The sequence below is a fragment of the Tachypleus tridentatus genome, chromosome 7 (assembly GCF_004210375.1).
Source record: "Tachypleus tridentatus isolate NWPU-2018 chromosome 7, ASM421037v1, whole genome shotgun sequence".
Taxonomy (NCBI): domain Eukaryota; kingdom Metazoa; phylum Arthropoda; class Merostomata; order Xiphosura; family Limulidae; genus Tachypleus; species Tachypleus tridentatus.
In genome coordinates this window covers 160,149,995-160,164,715 of record NC_134831.1, presented here as the reverse complement: position 1 = coordinate 160,164,715, position 14,721 = coordinate 160,149,995, and positions in this window count along the sequence as shown.

The window sequence follows — 14,721 nt, the reverse complement described above, 5'->3', positions numbered from 1 at the left end:
ATGTAGCAGAGCCCAGCTTGATAATTAGTTTCAACTACCAGGAGTGTTTAGAAAGGGTGTTCTTATATCATAAAGTGATTTTGGTAAAATCAACAGTATTGACAGGAATAACTAGGAAAATGTAGCAACCCTTTATTTTTTTAATTTATTGTTAAAAAACATATATGCACTCATCTTAAATTGAAAACAGTCAACAAGCCTGGTATTAACTTTTCCACAAGCCACAAAACGCAGAGGCTCTAAACCAGGCTATCACTATGACTTCAAAAAACATCAAAGGTTTAAAACAGCTCACTGGCCTTACATTTCTTCACCCTATTAAAAACCATCACTTTCACTTGTGTTCAGAAAACCAAGTATAAAGATTCTTAACAACATAACACATGAAGGCCTAACTATCCTTAACTGACTTGACCACAAAAACGACATTTTGCAGATATTCCATTAAGTCAAAGTAGTGTTTGGTGATGTTTGTTTTTAGCAATGCCTTCACACGTCTCCATTAAACACATTATTATTTTAATGAAGTAATTGTGGTTTCCATTTCTCAAGTTTTGCATGTAATACTGTATCACATTCCCATTTACTGAGAGCACAATGTTCTTTGAACATAATGAATAAATAAACATGCATGTTTTATATTAATGTGTTTCACTGTTGCATGTTGAACCACTACTTGAGAGATAGTAACCACATTCCTCATCATGTTTACAGGTATTTGAACCGAGGAACAGTTTAATTTTACATGCTAAGTTATTAAATTTGTAATTTATTTGTGAACCATACAGTTTAACACATGGTTTAAGTTATAATAAAAATAAGATGTCCAAAGATTTTGAATTTGTGCTATATTCTATAATCTGTCGTTGGTAACATACAATATCACAGGTTACATTAAAGTGTTGGAATAAGTTGTAAAATAAAACATTTATACATTCTAATCAACAGGAAGTAATGCAGTACAAATTTGATGGTCGTAACCTCACTCATATTGTTAGTATGTATAAGTTGACAGATAAAAGTTCACTGACCAGCCTGATTGTTTTTATTATTTAAGTCTTAATGAACAGTGAAGAAGGTGGATTCAGTAACAAACATACTGCATTAACTTGTAACATACCTATGAATAAGGTAAGGATGTATGGCATATGCAATATCTGCGCGATGAATATAGACACTAACCAGCTGTGGCAAGAAGTTAACCTCCTTGTCAGTGAAGCTAAAGGTACTGTTTCCTGTCAAGTTAATAGCAAATATTTAATTACTGAAATGATCAACTACAATACTTTTTTCATATAAAAAAAATGTTCACAGTGGTTGAAATTACAGCAATGCTGGTGTCCAGATAACTCCATAGCAAAACCTGATAGAAGGAATGTATAAAAAAAACAGAACTAGCCAGGTAGACACCTTTAATTAGTTGAAGTAGACAAGTGATTTACCCAGCACCTAATAAAAATAATGAGCCAGTGTTTTAACGAAACACAACATATTTTTTAGGACATTCAGTACAGCTACCTTCATCAAGTATAATATATATACTAATGGATGTTCAAAACCTTTAGTATTTTAATAAAATAACATACTGGCACAGCTTCATGATGTTCAGGGTTTTAGTAGTATAATATATATTAATGTATCTGCAAACATACCTTATTATTCCATTATAAAAATGTTTCAAAGCTATTCAGAATCTAGATCCAGATTTGTATTTAGACCAATTTGGGGAGGACTGTCCCATACTAATATTTCATATTGTATAAAATTTCATGTGCATTAATTGATCTATTAGTTTTTCAGATATGTGCACAGAAACACGGACCCAACTGTAATGCTCTTGCAGGACAAGGGTAATAACCGTGATGCATAAATATAAGTATTACTTAGTAAAGGTTACAGAATACAAATGGCCATGACAAGATTTAAAGGCTCCCAAAAATATTCATATTTTCACAAGGCTGTATAGTTTGACAATGGGTGAGCAGTAACAGTCAGCAGGAGATCCACATGCCACTTGTAATACCATGATATAGATGAATAAGACAAAAAAACAGATTCTTCAGGACTAAAGACATCCAAAACCTAATGAATAGGCTCTTGGTGTTGTAAAAAGAAGTCCAGAGAATAACACACAATCAATGTATGATACTGTTGCAGATCAAGTACAAGTGTATCTCAATACCCTCAGTGAGATACCATGATGGAATAGCTAGAGGAAACCACTCCTCATCTGAGGCAATATTATATATTCAATAGCAGCAACCATCATAGGTATTATCAGACCCCTTTTGCCATTTAGGACATTACAATTTCTTGGGAAGTGGATGTGCCAAGGTTTGAGAGCTTGTCTCCAAGGAACTTTCAGTGAATCATTGGAAAGAAATTATGTGCTATGGTGGCATTTCAGTTATGAATCAAGGAGCTTTCTTGGCAGCTTGATCACCACAACTTATGGTAAAAGGGATGGTTACTACTGTTAAATAGTCACAATTTTCAAACAAGGCTTCCTACTTATATGCCATGAGCCAGCTTATCAGGAAAGGCAGTGATTTATAGAAAGTAGGGCTCCTGCTTATAAATCCAAAGTCACAAATGATGGTTTGTAAGTCAAAACATCATCACTCTTCCATGGCCAGACTATGTGCTGAATATGAAGCCTATCAAGCCAAAAATCTATCCTTGATCTCAATTCAAGAAAACATCTAAAACAACCCACCTTGAAGAACACCCTCATCCATGCTGTTTTTTTTAACCACAGACTCACTTTTCAATTTTTGAAAATGTGATGTATAACTATATTCTGCCTTAAATATTGTAAAGAGCAGATCCACCAAATAGTAATGGTAATCCATACCCTGTACTTTATGTTTATTTAATGAAACAACATTCTTTCTAAAATGGTTATCTATTAACTTTAGTATACCATATAGATATACACGATTTTTACGTATAGCATAAAACTATTAAATTGTGCTCACAATTAAAACAGATAAATATAAGAGCAATTGTTGTTAAAGATTATGAAAAATAAACTAAAAACATAATTGATTTATGCACTTTGTTGTCATGTAACAATCTGTACTATAAGCTTCCAACAGTAGCAAGGTTCTGTCAAATTGTTTCATATAGCAGTTACATAATGCTCTATTACCTGTTTTATACACAGTTAAATATTTTAGCAGCATGTTTTGTTATATAAAGGTTCATGTGATAACCTTAGAATACCCAACCACACTCACTATCCATAAAGTAAACTAACTACAATGGAAATACAGAATCTGTATAACATGGATTGCTTTTTTTTACTTGAGTCACTTATCATGGTAGATAGACTACGTTAATCATTTTATAAGGAATTTAAAACATTTTTGTGAATTAAAATATGTGAGTGTTTTTGCAACAGTAATTTTTGTATGTCAATACATGAAAATTGTGATTTAATTGCAAAAACAGACATGGAGAACTTTCTTATGCCAAACATTAATGATTATTTTACAATCAAAGGTATTGAATTACCAAACATCAGGTTAACAATTAATATCAACTTCCAATAAGAGCAAGATAAGGACTTACAGCAAAACTAAAAATCAACTAGACAGTAGGTACAGCTAATTAATTACATTCTCCTTACATTTGTATGTATAATGATTAGAATGCACATTATCAGGTAAGTACCATATGTATTGAGGAAATAAAAAGCAAGTTTCAAAAAACCTGTAGATTTATAAAATGTAAGGTATATTCAATGATAATTTAAAAGAAGACAGGAAAGTGTTAATATATAACAGAAACAGTATAGCTAGCATGGAAGAAAACATTAACAACTCCAAAATGGAACTCAACAAAAGTGAAACTCACTGATCTTTTCTGATGCTCTGCCCTTCTTTCAACTACAAAAAAATCACATCACATATTCAAGTCATGATTATTGACCATTATATATTTAGAACTTTCTTGTAAGTAGAAAAATTGGCTTGGCTTACACAATAAAAGTAAAAAGGGCTATGTCTTCAAAATACAAACAGAAGGAATTTAAAAGGAGAGCGTGGAACAAATAGTAAAAGAATAACCACATATTTTTTATAGTTGTGAAAATTATCTTAAAAAACATCTAGACAATTTCTATAAGAATATTTTCTACATCATATAAACTGTAATACTGAGCAGAACCAGCAATGTTTTGCAATCCCTCTATTTCTACTGCATAATTCAGTCTAAAGAAATATTTTATTTTACATATTAGTTTTTCAGATACAGTATACGTACATTTACAGTATATATAATCCCACCATGGTTCCTACCTCCTTCAAGACAGTTTTCAAAATTTATTTAGGTAGATATGTGCAGTTTTCACATGAACCATTAGTCAGGAAGTTGCATAACTTACTATTGCTTCAGTTACCTATTGTTCCATGCTATTCACCTAGAGTGGCATGTTTTGATTTTTTACAGAGAAGATAGTTACAAAGTCAAATGTAGTACATGAAATTAGCCTTTTCACTGGCAGTTGTAAAATCTATTAAAATAATGATCTTTCTAATGTTTCATTGGTAATAATCAAGATATTACCAATGTACAGAAAGAACTTTAGTCAAGTACACACACAAGTAATGATAAATGAAACATACTATAATCTTGCTTATTACCCACATTGTCTTACAGTAAAACAAAGTGACTTATTACAAGATCATGGTCTAACAATTAACATTTTGTTAACTGTAAACTATATATATATAGTTTTAAGTAAAGCTTTTACACAAGGAATTCATAAGAAGTGGGTCACAAGGGGTATAATTTTGAGACTCAAAACATTACACACCAAAAGAAAATTGTATATTGAAATTTAAAAGAACACTAGTAGACTTTATTGACATATAATAGGGCAGTGTCTGCCTTCCTCAATTCAACACAGTTTTCAGGAAACTGCCTGGCTACGAAAGTGGACTTAAAGTCATGAAAATTTGAGAACCCTTGCCTTGGACAATAACTAAAGTTTCAGGTATCTTGAATAATTTGTTTAAATATCAAATGTCTGATGGAAAATTATATCTGGACAGCAAATGGATGGCAAAAGAAATTAAAATGATAGAAACTTGAGAAGTTAAGCAGCTACAGAGTATGAAATTTGAATGCAGAAAAAATAATAAAATAAAAGGTTTGTCAACCTTATGATTGTTCAATAATTTCACACTGTTGCTACAACAACTAAATATGATAACTAGGAAGAACCTGCATTATATTTTAAAGAAATATGATGTAACAATGTAATGTGTAAGGTATAAAAGTAATTTCTAGTCTAAAGAATGGAGGTAGTCAAAGAGTATAGGAAGTATGTACACTAAACATAATCATCCTGTAGGTATACATTACAGAAATGCTTTTAAAGTAAAACAATACACCAAAAAATACTTATAAAAATAAACTGCAAAAGAACCTTGAAATTAGCAGGCTATGCATGTAGACAACAAAACAAATAAGTATCAATTCTAGAATTTGTTGCATTTTCAGTAAATTTTGGATAATAAAAGGAAAATAATGCACTAAATAAAAGGCACACAAAAGTTTATTGGAAATATTTTTTCTTCTATAAAATTTGCTGAACAAAATAATACACACTTCTAATTTTTTTTCAATAGCAAGCTTTTAATATGCTAAAGAATAATTTCACAAAATGAATGCAATACCTTATGAGATTTGTAAATTCTGCATTGTAATAAATTACCAGGTTCTCTGGATTAATGCTAAATATTAAAACTTTTCACAATAAAAAAAAACTTCAGATTGTCAAATTGAATATGTTTGTAACATGTTTCAACTGTGATAAAAAAAATTTTAATTAATGAAAATAACTTTGCCATATGTCTTTCCTCCACATCTTTCATTGGGTAATGTCTACATTTGTCTAATTTGTGTTCTATCTAAGTGATTTCACACATAAAAATAATGTTTGATAAAAGAAAATGTTAAGTGCACATGCACCAGTCAGACTATGAAAGATTTAAGTTCAAATGTACATGGATTCACTTTTATCATCTTCTAATGCATATTAACTAGTACATGCATTTCTAAAGAGTTGGAACTCTTTCAGATGCAAAAGACATTTAGTGATTGTCAGCTGTCCAAAAATCAGCCAGTTAACAGCAGCCTCACCTATCTAATTCAGTTTAGCATAAACATGAAAGAAGATAATGTAATCCGATATTCAGTTTACTACTGCTACTAGTACTACATGTAGTATTATATCTCCAGTCCCAGCACCTCCCCAGTTCCCACTCTTTTCTCACCATATTTCAAACTGACTAGTCGAATTTCAGTTTAGATTACCCCATTTTTCATGACTAACACTCTGGGCTAGTATATTAAAAACAAACTTCATATCTCTGTTTATTGTAATAATATATTAGCTAATGGACTTAACACATTATATGAATAACATTCGAAAGTTAAGTCACTTTAAACAAAGACTAAAAGCTGCATTAATTGTTACAAGGTGTAAAATCAATTAGTGTATTTTAAATTAATTTAACATTTTCCATTCTTGTAAAGAGAGGAGATCCATCATGCACTTTAAAAGCACGTAGTTTTTACTATTACAACATTTCAACCATCCATGTGGCCATCATCAGGTAACTTGCATCTATTTTAAACCCTTTATCTTTAATCTTTTTCAACAAAAACATGATTCAGGTTTTAAGTTACTAAAAGATGCATAAGTGCACTTTTCTATAAACATGCATCAAGCTGATACTACAAGTTTATCTCTGAATAAAAAATTACGAATTTACCTATGTATGATAATATTACAGGTTCCTTTTATTTATATAAGTGGTAGCTACTGACATGTCAACAAGTTTTGACTCAAAGAGTAACCAAAATTCTCTGAGTGGAGGATTTTTAGTAAGCATGACAGCTGATTCATAACTATTTGAACCAATCAAAATTGATGGGATAACTATCTGATCAGTCTCTTTTGGTTTTCTTTCATTCACTGAACCACCTACTGGCCCAGTTTGATTAGGTTTAGTTTCCGTGGGAATATCATCTAACCAAGAAGGCTCACAATCTAAATATAATTGAGAGAGGCTATTGGTTCTGAGTTCACAGCTAAGTGCTGTTTTGTCAGCATCATAAGAGTTAAATATACCACTGTCATCAGAAGCTACACTAGTTTGGTCAGGAAGCAAGAAGTTCTGGGAGCATGAAGGAGTGATGCCCATCAACAAATTACTAATCAAAATGAGAGATTTCCTCAATGTTGAAAGCTGAGTCCCAGTTTCTGGAATCTTCTAGAGCACAGAGTCCAGACTCAAGTATCAACAATAAGTGTGAATATTCGATTGTAGGTGCTTAGAGTCCAAAGAGTGATCTTGACAGTATGTTGAACATTGGTGGAATTCTCCCATAGAAGAGATCCCATGTACACCTACCTGTGTATTAAATGAAAACCAAAGTTTCTTGATTGCATGACCATCTTCACAAAGATATTCTTCATCAATAGTAGACACTGGTAATACTCGAGTTTTCTAGTCAGTGTACCATTGGTTTGAATGGTGTATCATTGTGTTCTCTTGGACTTAAATAACCATAACCAACTTGAAACTCACCATTGCTAGAAAACATTTTATAGTTTATATGAGTTATTGAAAGCCAAGGGTTTGTTGTACAAACAAACTATTCCTGTATCATTTAGTTAACAATAATATCATGATATAAGTATTTAAACTGTAACAGTTAATTAATGGGAAATTTTATTTATACAAAAATAGGACAAGATCCAGGCAGCCATTAGAGAAGGTGACAAATCTGTATTGTAGACAGTGTCTAACTTATAATCAGAATTAGTTACTTCAAGCCAGTGCACATTTATGTACATTGAAGACTGAATTGAACAGATAAGTAGCTTTTACAAGAAAGGCTCTTTACAAACACTGGAGACAGCAATAATAGTTATACAAACACAAATTAAGTATTCTACCAACGAAAACGTTTTATCATTTACAAATAGTTATTGTTAATTACTGTGAATGAGTAATTTCTTGCCCTTTCATTACTTTAAATATGGATAGGGGTGAAGTAGGCTGATTACATAAAGCTCTTGTGCATATCCATCTGTACAGAAGATGCTCATTTACCATTGGATGACTTGGATTAAAAGATAAGTTGGATGAATATTTGAAAAATGACCTTTAATTTCAACAAAGTAAAGCTTATAAGTTATAATTTTTAACAGAGATTTAATATACTGTTGATGAGAACCAACTCAACAGTTAGAACACTTTTTATCACCTCTTTTGAAAAGACAAGTAACTTCCAATATTCCAGCCCCTGATCCCTATTCAAGGACTTACAAGAATAATAGCAAGTGATTCACAATCGAATCCTTAACCTTCTTTAAAACCCTTGAGTTAATATTACCTAGCCCAGGAGCCTTAACATTCTTCAAACTTCCCACTTTTCAACAAGCGACAAATCAGTGTGATAATCTTGTTTACATCTAGCAGCTGTTTGGGATGAGAAATATTTAAATCTTCATGAGAAAAAATGAAGAAAGTAAAATAACCTAGCCATCTCATAATGATTATAAATGAGACTTACTTTGTCATCCCTCAAAGGTACTAATCCCATCCTAATATTTTTGGTTAACCTCAATGTGTTTAAAGAAATCCTGATTATTAATATACAAATTTTTCATCAATCCTTCTTTAACCCTTTGATTTTATAATGTCCTGTTTGAACAACACTCTTGATCTTCTATAATCCTCTAAAGTTACCATGAAAGCACTTAACATAAACTTATAACACTTTTCTTTAATGTTATCCTTTATACAATTTGGCTTTTCACTTGCAGCTACACATTTTTTTTATCTTGAAAATTTAAAAAATTTATTATTTAGAATCTTTTAGATGTAATTAGTATATCCAATCAAAACAGCAACTAAGTTCACAATAGATAATTTTTGTTGCATCACTTTTAAATTTGTTTTTTCTTTTTGTATGCAAAACCTTGTAATTTCCTATCTACATATTCCCCAATGTTCACCCCTTTATGAATTATTTATTATAAGTTAACAATAAATCTAAAATAGTATTATTCCCATTAAGTTCATTGACCAATTAATGAAGTAAACCACCATGAACAATTTATAAAAACCTGTCTCATCCATAGCTTAAGTATAGAACTTCCCAATTTATATATCTCAAATTAAAATCCTCATAATTACAACCTCACTGACAGATGAAAGTTTAATCTCACTGTAAAGTTACTCATCACTTGCATCAGTTTCACTTAGTGGTCTGCTATAAACTCCAACTAAAAGCCTTGTCCTCCTGTATCCACCACCAGAAACCCAGTTAACCTCCTTGCTACATCTATGATATCCCCAACTTTAGCAGGACATGCATTTTACACGTAAAGTTATTTCCTTCCTCTTGTTTAGGTAATGTATCCCTATAAAATCACCTATAACCTTGCATTTCAAACACATTTCTCTCATGAAAATTCTCTACGTTTTATCAAGTTTCAGTTACAACCATTACATCAAAGCCTTCTGTTTCAATTACTGCTCTAAAGTCCATTTTATTTCATATAAATCTTGTTGTAGAATAAGTTCTGTTATTTTGTTCTTTCATTACACTTTTTTTTACTTCTTATTTTTTCTACACTTATCTTTACCCTCATCATGCTGGTCCTAGTTGAAAGTTGCTCATACACATTGGGTATGGGCTTCCCTATTTCCAAGAAAAACATCCACTTTCACACAGATGCTCCAATCCATCAACTAGAATGTTAATAGTCAGTCACTCTTTTGTTTTTGTATGGGCATTATAAAAAAACATTTAAAAGTACTAAAGTAGATGGGTGAGAGGGAGTGTATATGTGATGATAACATTTAACTTTTCTTGGATTCTTAATATGCAAATCTTTTTTTCATAACTTTAAAAAACTCTCAATGAATAAAACAGGTGGAACTTCACATATGATACTTTCTGATCAAGAAATAAGTCAAGACAATAAAAAGATAACTACAAACAAATTAAAATAGTTGTTAAAACATCTTTCAGTATTCAATACAACGAAAATAACTGAAGCTATGGGCCTGTTTCAATATTTTTAAGGCACCCTTATACTGCACAACTGTCATCCTCGACTCTCAGTGCAAATTAACAGTTACTTCATAATGGTTCCAAGGTTAAGTAATACATATTTATCCGAATAGCTATGATTTCCATCATCATAGATAATTTTTATTGTTTATTTTTAAATAATTTCACTGTACCCCAGCATGTGTTTGCTGATGCTAGTGGAATACAAATAAAAGTGTTGTTTGAGACATTATTGGATACATTTTGAAAAAAGTCCCTTTTATTTTTTGAGGAATTTATAATGGAAAAAGTAGGTTAATTAATGAGTTCTTAATTTTTTAACAACTTTAGCTGTCCCGAACCAGTGACTTTGAGAGTTCAGACTCTAGAACAAACATTAAAATTGATTATTAAAGCAAATATTGAGCCTGAAATTCAAATGCCATAAATTCATGTCAAATGTCTCGTGCACTTTTGTCATTGAAATATTGGAATAAAGGCTGAAGAATGAAAAGCCTGAAATAGTAAATGTTCAAACTGAGTTGTTCATGCTTTTTTCATATAGGGAAAACATGGCCCGGTGACTAGTGCTTTGGACTTAATCAAAACGTTGCAAGTATCAGGCTTGCCAATGATGTTATATTTTAAGCAAGACACTTTATACTATTGTTTCAGTCTACCCAGAAACTGTCAATAAATTCCTTAAATACGATGATATTGGAGTCTTGTACATGGATCTTTTGCGGCTCGTTGTGTTAGTGTGTACCTTCATCTTGTGTACCCAAACAGTCAGGCGGCATTTGACAGAGACTACCGCTGACAGAGACTGACATTGTGACTACCGCTCTGCGGGACAGGTTAGCTACGCCTCGGTCACTGAGAAATGGCCTTCAGCCAGGGTAGATTTTTTTACACCCGATGGGGGGGATGATTTTCGCAACCACTTATGTGGACTGTTCAATTTGCAAATTGGTAATCTCTGATTACGTGAACCTGAAAGCTGTAAACATGGAGTCACAGAGTATACTTAAGCCAACTGACTGATACTTACGAGCTAGCGCTGAGATCGAAAATCTTGGAAGCACGCCTATATTAAAGATGTACGTTTCGGCTACTGAAAAAGCCTACATCTAGGCCAGTGGTTCTCAACCTTTTTTTGTCAGCGGGCCACATGATGACCCGATCTGGACTCGCGGGCCGCAAGTCACTAAATTATAGTAAATTCTCTGATAAATTGATGCCGTCCTTTTACATCTGATTGAATGGTTCGATTATTAGAGTGGTTACCTCCTATTACACTTTTAGTTGCATTGCAACGTATGTTATGAATTATTTCTTGTGCGGAGGAAGCCAAAGAAAAAACGCTGAATATCGTTTCACTTTGGTCCACGTTAGTATGTTATTAAGTTGTATACCGATACAAATTATAAGTAATAATTATTTTAAGAGGTGTAAATAAGTAAAATGTCAGTATGACCAGACAGACAATGGATTTATTGAAAATATATACAAAAATATTCCAAGTCATATTCAGCACACTGGAAGCTATTCAAACCAAAAATAAAATTTAAACACCCAACCATGAACCTGCAAGTCTTTGTGAATTAGTCAATGTGACTGTTGGAATTGTTTCTGCGAGTCCACCAAGGAATCAAAACGAGGAGTCAATGTTGTTGAAGCGACTTGAAGGAGCTGGGTCATGTGACTGTCAGTAAGACGACTGCGGAATTTCGATTTTATGCGAATTAATTTCGAGAAAACCATCTCGCAAGTATATGTTGATCCGAATATGCACGCCTGACGGTAAGCATTTTCAAGGAGCTGAGGAAAAGTTTTTTGAGGCATGCGTCGCCAAAAATCGATGAGAGAATTTCCATGGAAGGCAGCCTTGAGCGAAATATCTGCCTGCAGGTCAATCAGCTCTAGCTGGTATTGTGCGGGTGCATCACTCGGGTTGCATTGAAAAGGTGCGAAGAAAAATGCAGTTCCTCTATTGATGTCTTGAAATCCTTGAAGCGATGATCGAATTCAACCTTGAGATCCACAAGTACTTCTGTATATGAAAACGACGAAGCACTAAATTCAGCCAAAGTCGGAAAATGAAGAGTACTGCCGCGCTGAAGCTGAGATATCCACAGCTCTAACTTCGATGTAAATGCAGTAAAGTGGCAAACAACTCGTGACACATTTTATCCTTTCCTTGAAGTTGCAGGTTAAGATGCGCCAAGTGACCTGTTATGTCAACAAAAAAGCGAGATCTTGAAGCCACTGATTGTCGTTGAGCTGAGGAACATCCTCACCTTTTCCTGGAGGAAAGTCCGTATTTCTGGGAGTAAAGCATGGAATCTTTTATGACAGACGATCGGCTCAGCCAGCGCACTGCCGTGAAAATGATGACGTCGCCGTAGTCTGCGTTGATATCAACAAGAAACTGCTTAAACTGGCGATGATTAAGCGCATTCGCACGGATCCAGTTCACGGTCGAGAAAACTATGTCCGTAACATGCTTAAATTTCAGCGATTTTGCAACTAAGTTTTCTTGGTGAACGATACAGTGGTGCCATACAACAGGTTTCAGTTCCTCGGCCTGACGCCATCTTGTAATGTGACCTTGCAGCCCCTCACCGAGGCCAAGCATAGAAGGAGCACCATCGGTTGCTACGCCGACTAACTTCGCTGGATCAAGCTCCGCATCCTTGAGGACAGTCATCATCTGTTGGAAGATCTCAGCACCCTTAGTCGAACCATGAAGAGAGCGAATAGAAAGAAGTTCTTCGGTGATGGTAAAATCAGGCTTAACTCCGCGAATGAAAAAAGCGAGCTGCTCGATGTCGGCAATGTCTTTCGTACCGGTAAGGGCAATCGAATAGCAAACAAAATTCTTTGATTCACTCATCAATTGTTCTCGTAGGTCGTTTGAAATGCACTCAACCCGTCTGGTCACTGTGTCGTTGCTCAGCCGCAGTTTCGTTGCCTTTTGAGTTGAAGTCGGGCAGCAGTTTTCAGTGAATAGAAGAATGCCTTGTTTCAGGATCTCACCATCGGTGTACGGTCTCATGCGACTTGCCAACAGATGACTAAGCTTGTAGGACGTCAGAGTTACATTCCGTGATTCGTTTACAATTCTTGTGAATATGTTTGTTTGAGTTCGATAGTTCCTTTTCAGGGATTCGAGTTTGGCCTCACGTGCATGTTCCTTGTATTTATCCAGGCTTGAGGAGTGAAGCGAACGATAGTGGCGTTCTAAGTTAGATCGCTTCATCACAGTTATGATTTTATTGCACAGAAGACAACAACATCTTCCTTCTTTTTTCTATGAAGAAAAAATCTAATTCCCACTCGGTGTTGAAACGGCGATTCTCGTCTGAAACAGTGCGGGCTTTCTTCGGCAGCGGCGTGTTCATCTTAATGGGGTCTTTTACAAATAACAAATTTTCAAGCGACACGCCTTAGCGTTCACTGTATATTGTTCCTATGACTACCACCTCACCTAATTCAAGCCCTTCGGAACACGAGATTCGCGACAGCCGTAGCCGACAAACGGGGAGAAGTGAGAAGTAGGTCACAACAATAGTGCGTCACGAACTCGAACAGCTAATCAGCGTCTTAGAGGAAACAATGGAGAGAAGATGAGTCATGGCGAATACACGCAGGAGCGGGCGCAATGGGCGGTGAAACCAGAACGAACGTGATCGGAGGAAAGCTCGTTGCTGTTGGCGACGCGGTAGAAACGTTGGAGAGATATCGTCACTATTGTCGACGCGGTATCGAGTCAAAGTTAAGTTTCATTGCATATGGGTCAAGGCAATGGCTAGGAAAGCGTAAACAAAGGCCGAGGCAAATCGCAAACGCGAAGCATCATAGAGATATTAAAAGTAATTGCTATTCATCTTACTTGAAGGTTTAGATTATTATCTGCACACACACACACACACACACACACATACCACAGTGAGTAGCCTACATGTACATGTTATATACAGTGCATATTTTTTATTTTGATTATTTGAGTTATATTAGGATGTCATCATTGGAAAGTGATCTGCGGGCCGCACATCGCATGCTCGCGGGCCGCAGGTTGAGAACCACTGATCTAGGCTTAATTATGTAATTCGATTGGTAAGAACACGAGAATCACAAGAACAAACACACAATTTGTAGGCCTGTGATGCAATAAAACAATTCAACAGACCAAACTGTAGGGAGGATGATTGTATGCACCATACCCCCACCTAAAACGATGGGGGATGTATACCCCCATCCCTCTCAGGATCTACGTCCCTGCCTTCATTATTCCACTAGAACCCGTGTGTCAACCTAAACAGTTCGCAATCGTCTGCACGAAGGACGCCTTAGGGCTAGACGGCCTGCAAAAGGCATTATTCTGACAGCGCAACCCGTGTAGCCAGATTGGAATTTACTCTTCAGCACCTGGACTAGGAACTTCGTCAATGGGCCAGCGTGCTGTGGACAGACGACAGCAGGTTCACTGTGTCTCGTGATGATGGACGTGCGAGAGTGTCGAGATGCAGAAGAGAACGATTTTCCACCTGTAACATTGTGCAGGTCGAAGCTTATGGAGGAAGTTCTGTAATGATCTGGGTAGGTATATGCTTGGGTGGCCGCACGGACTTACTC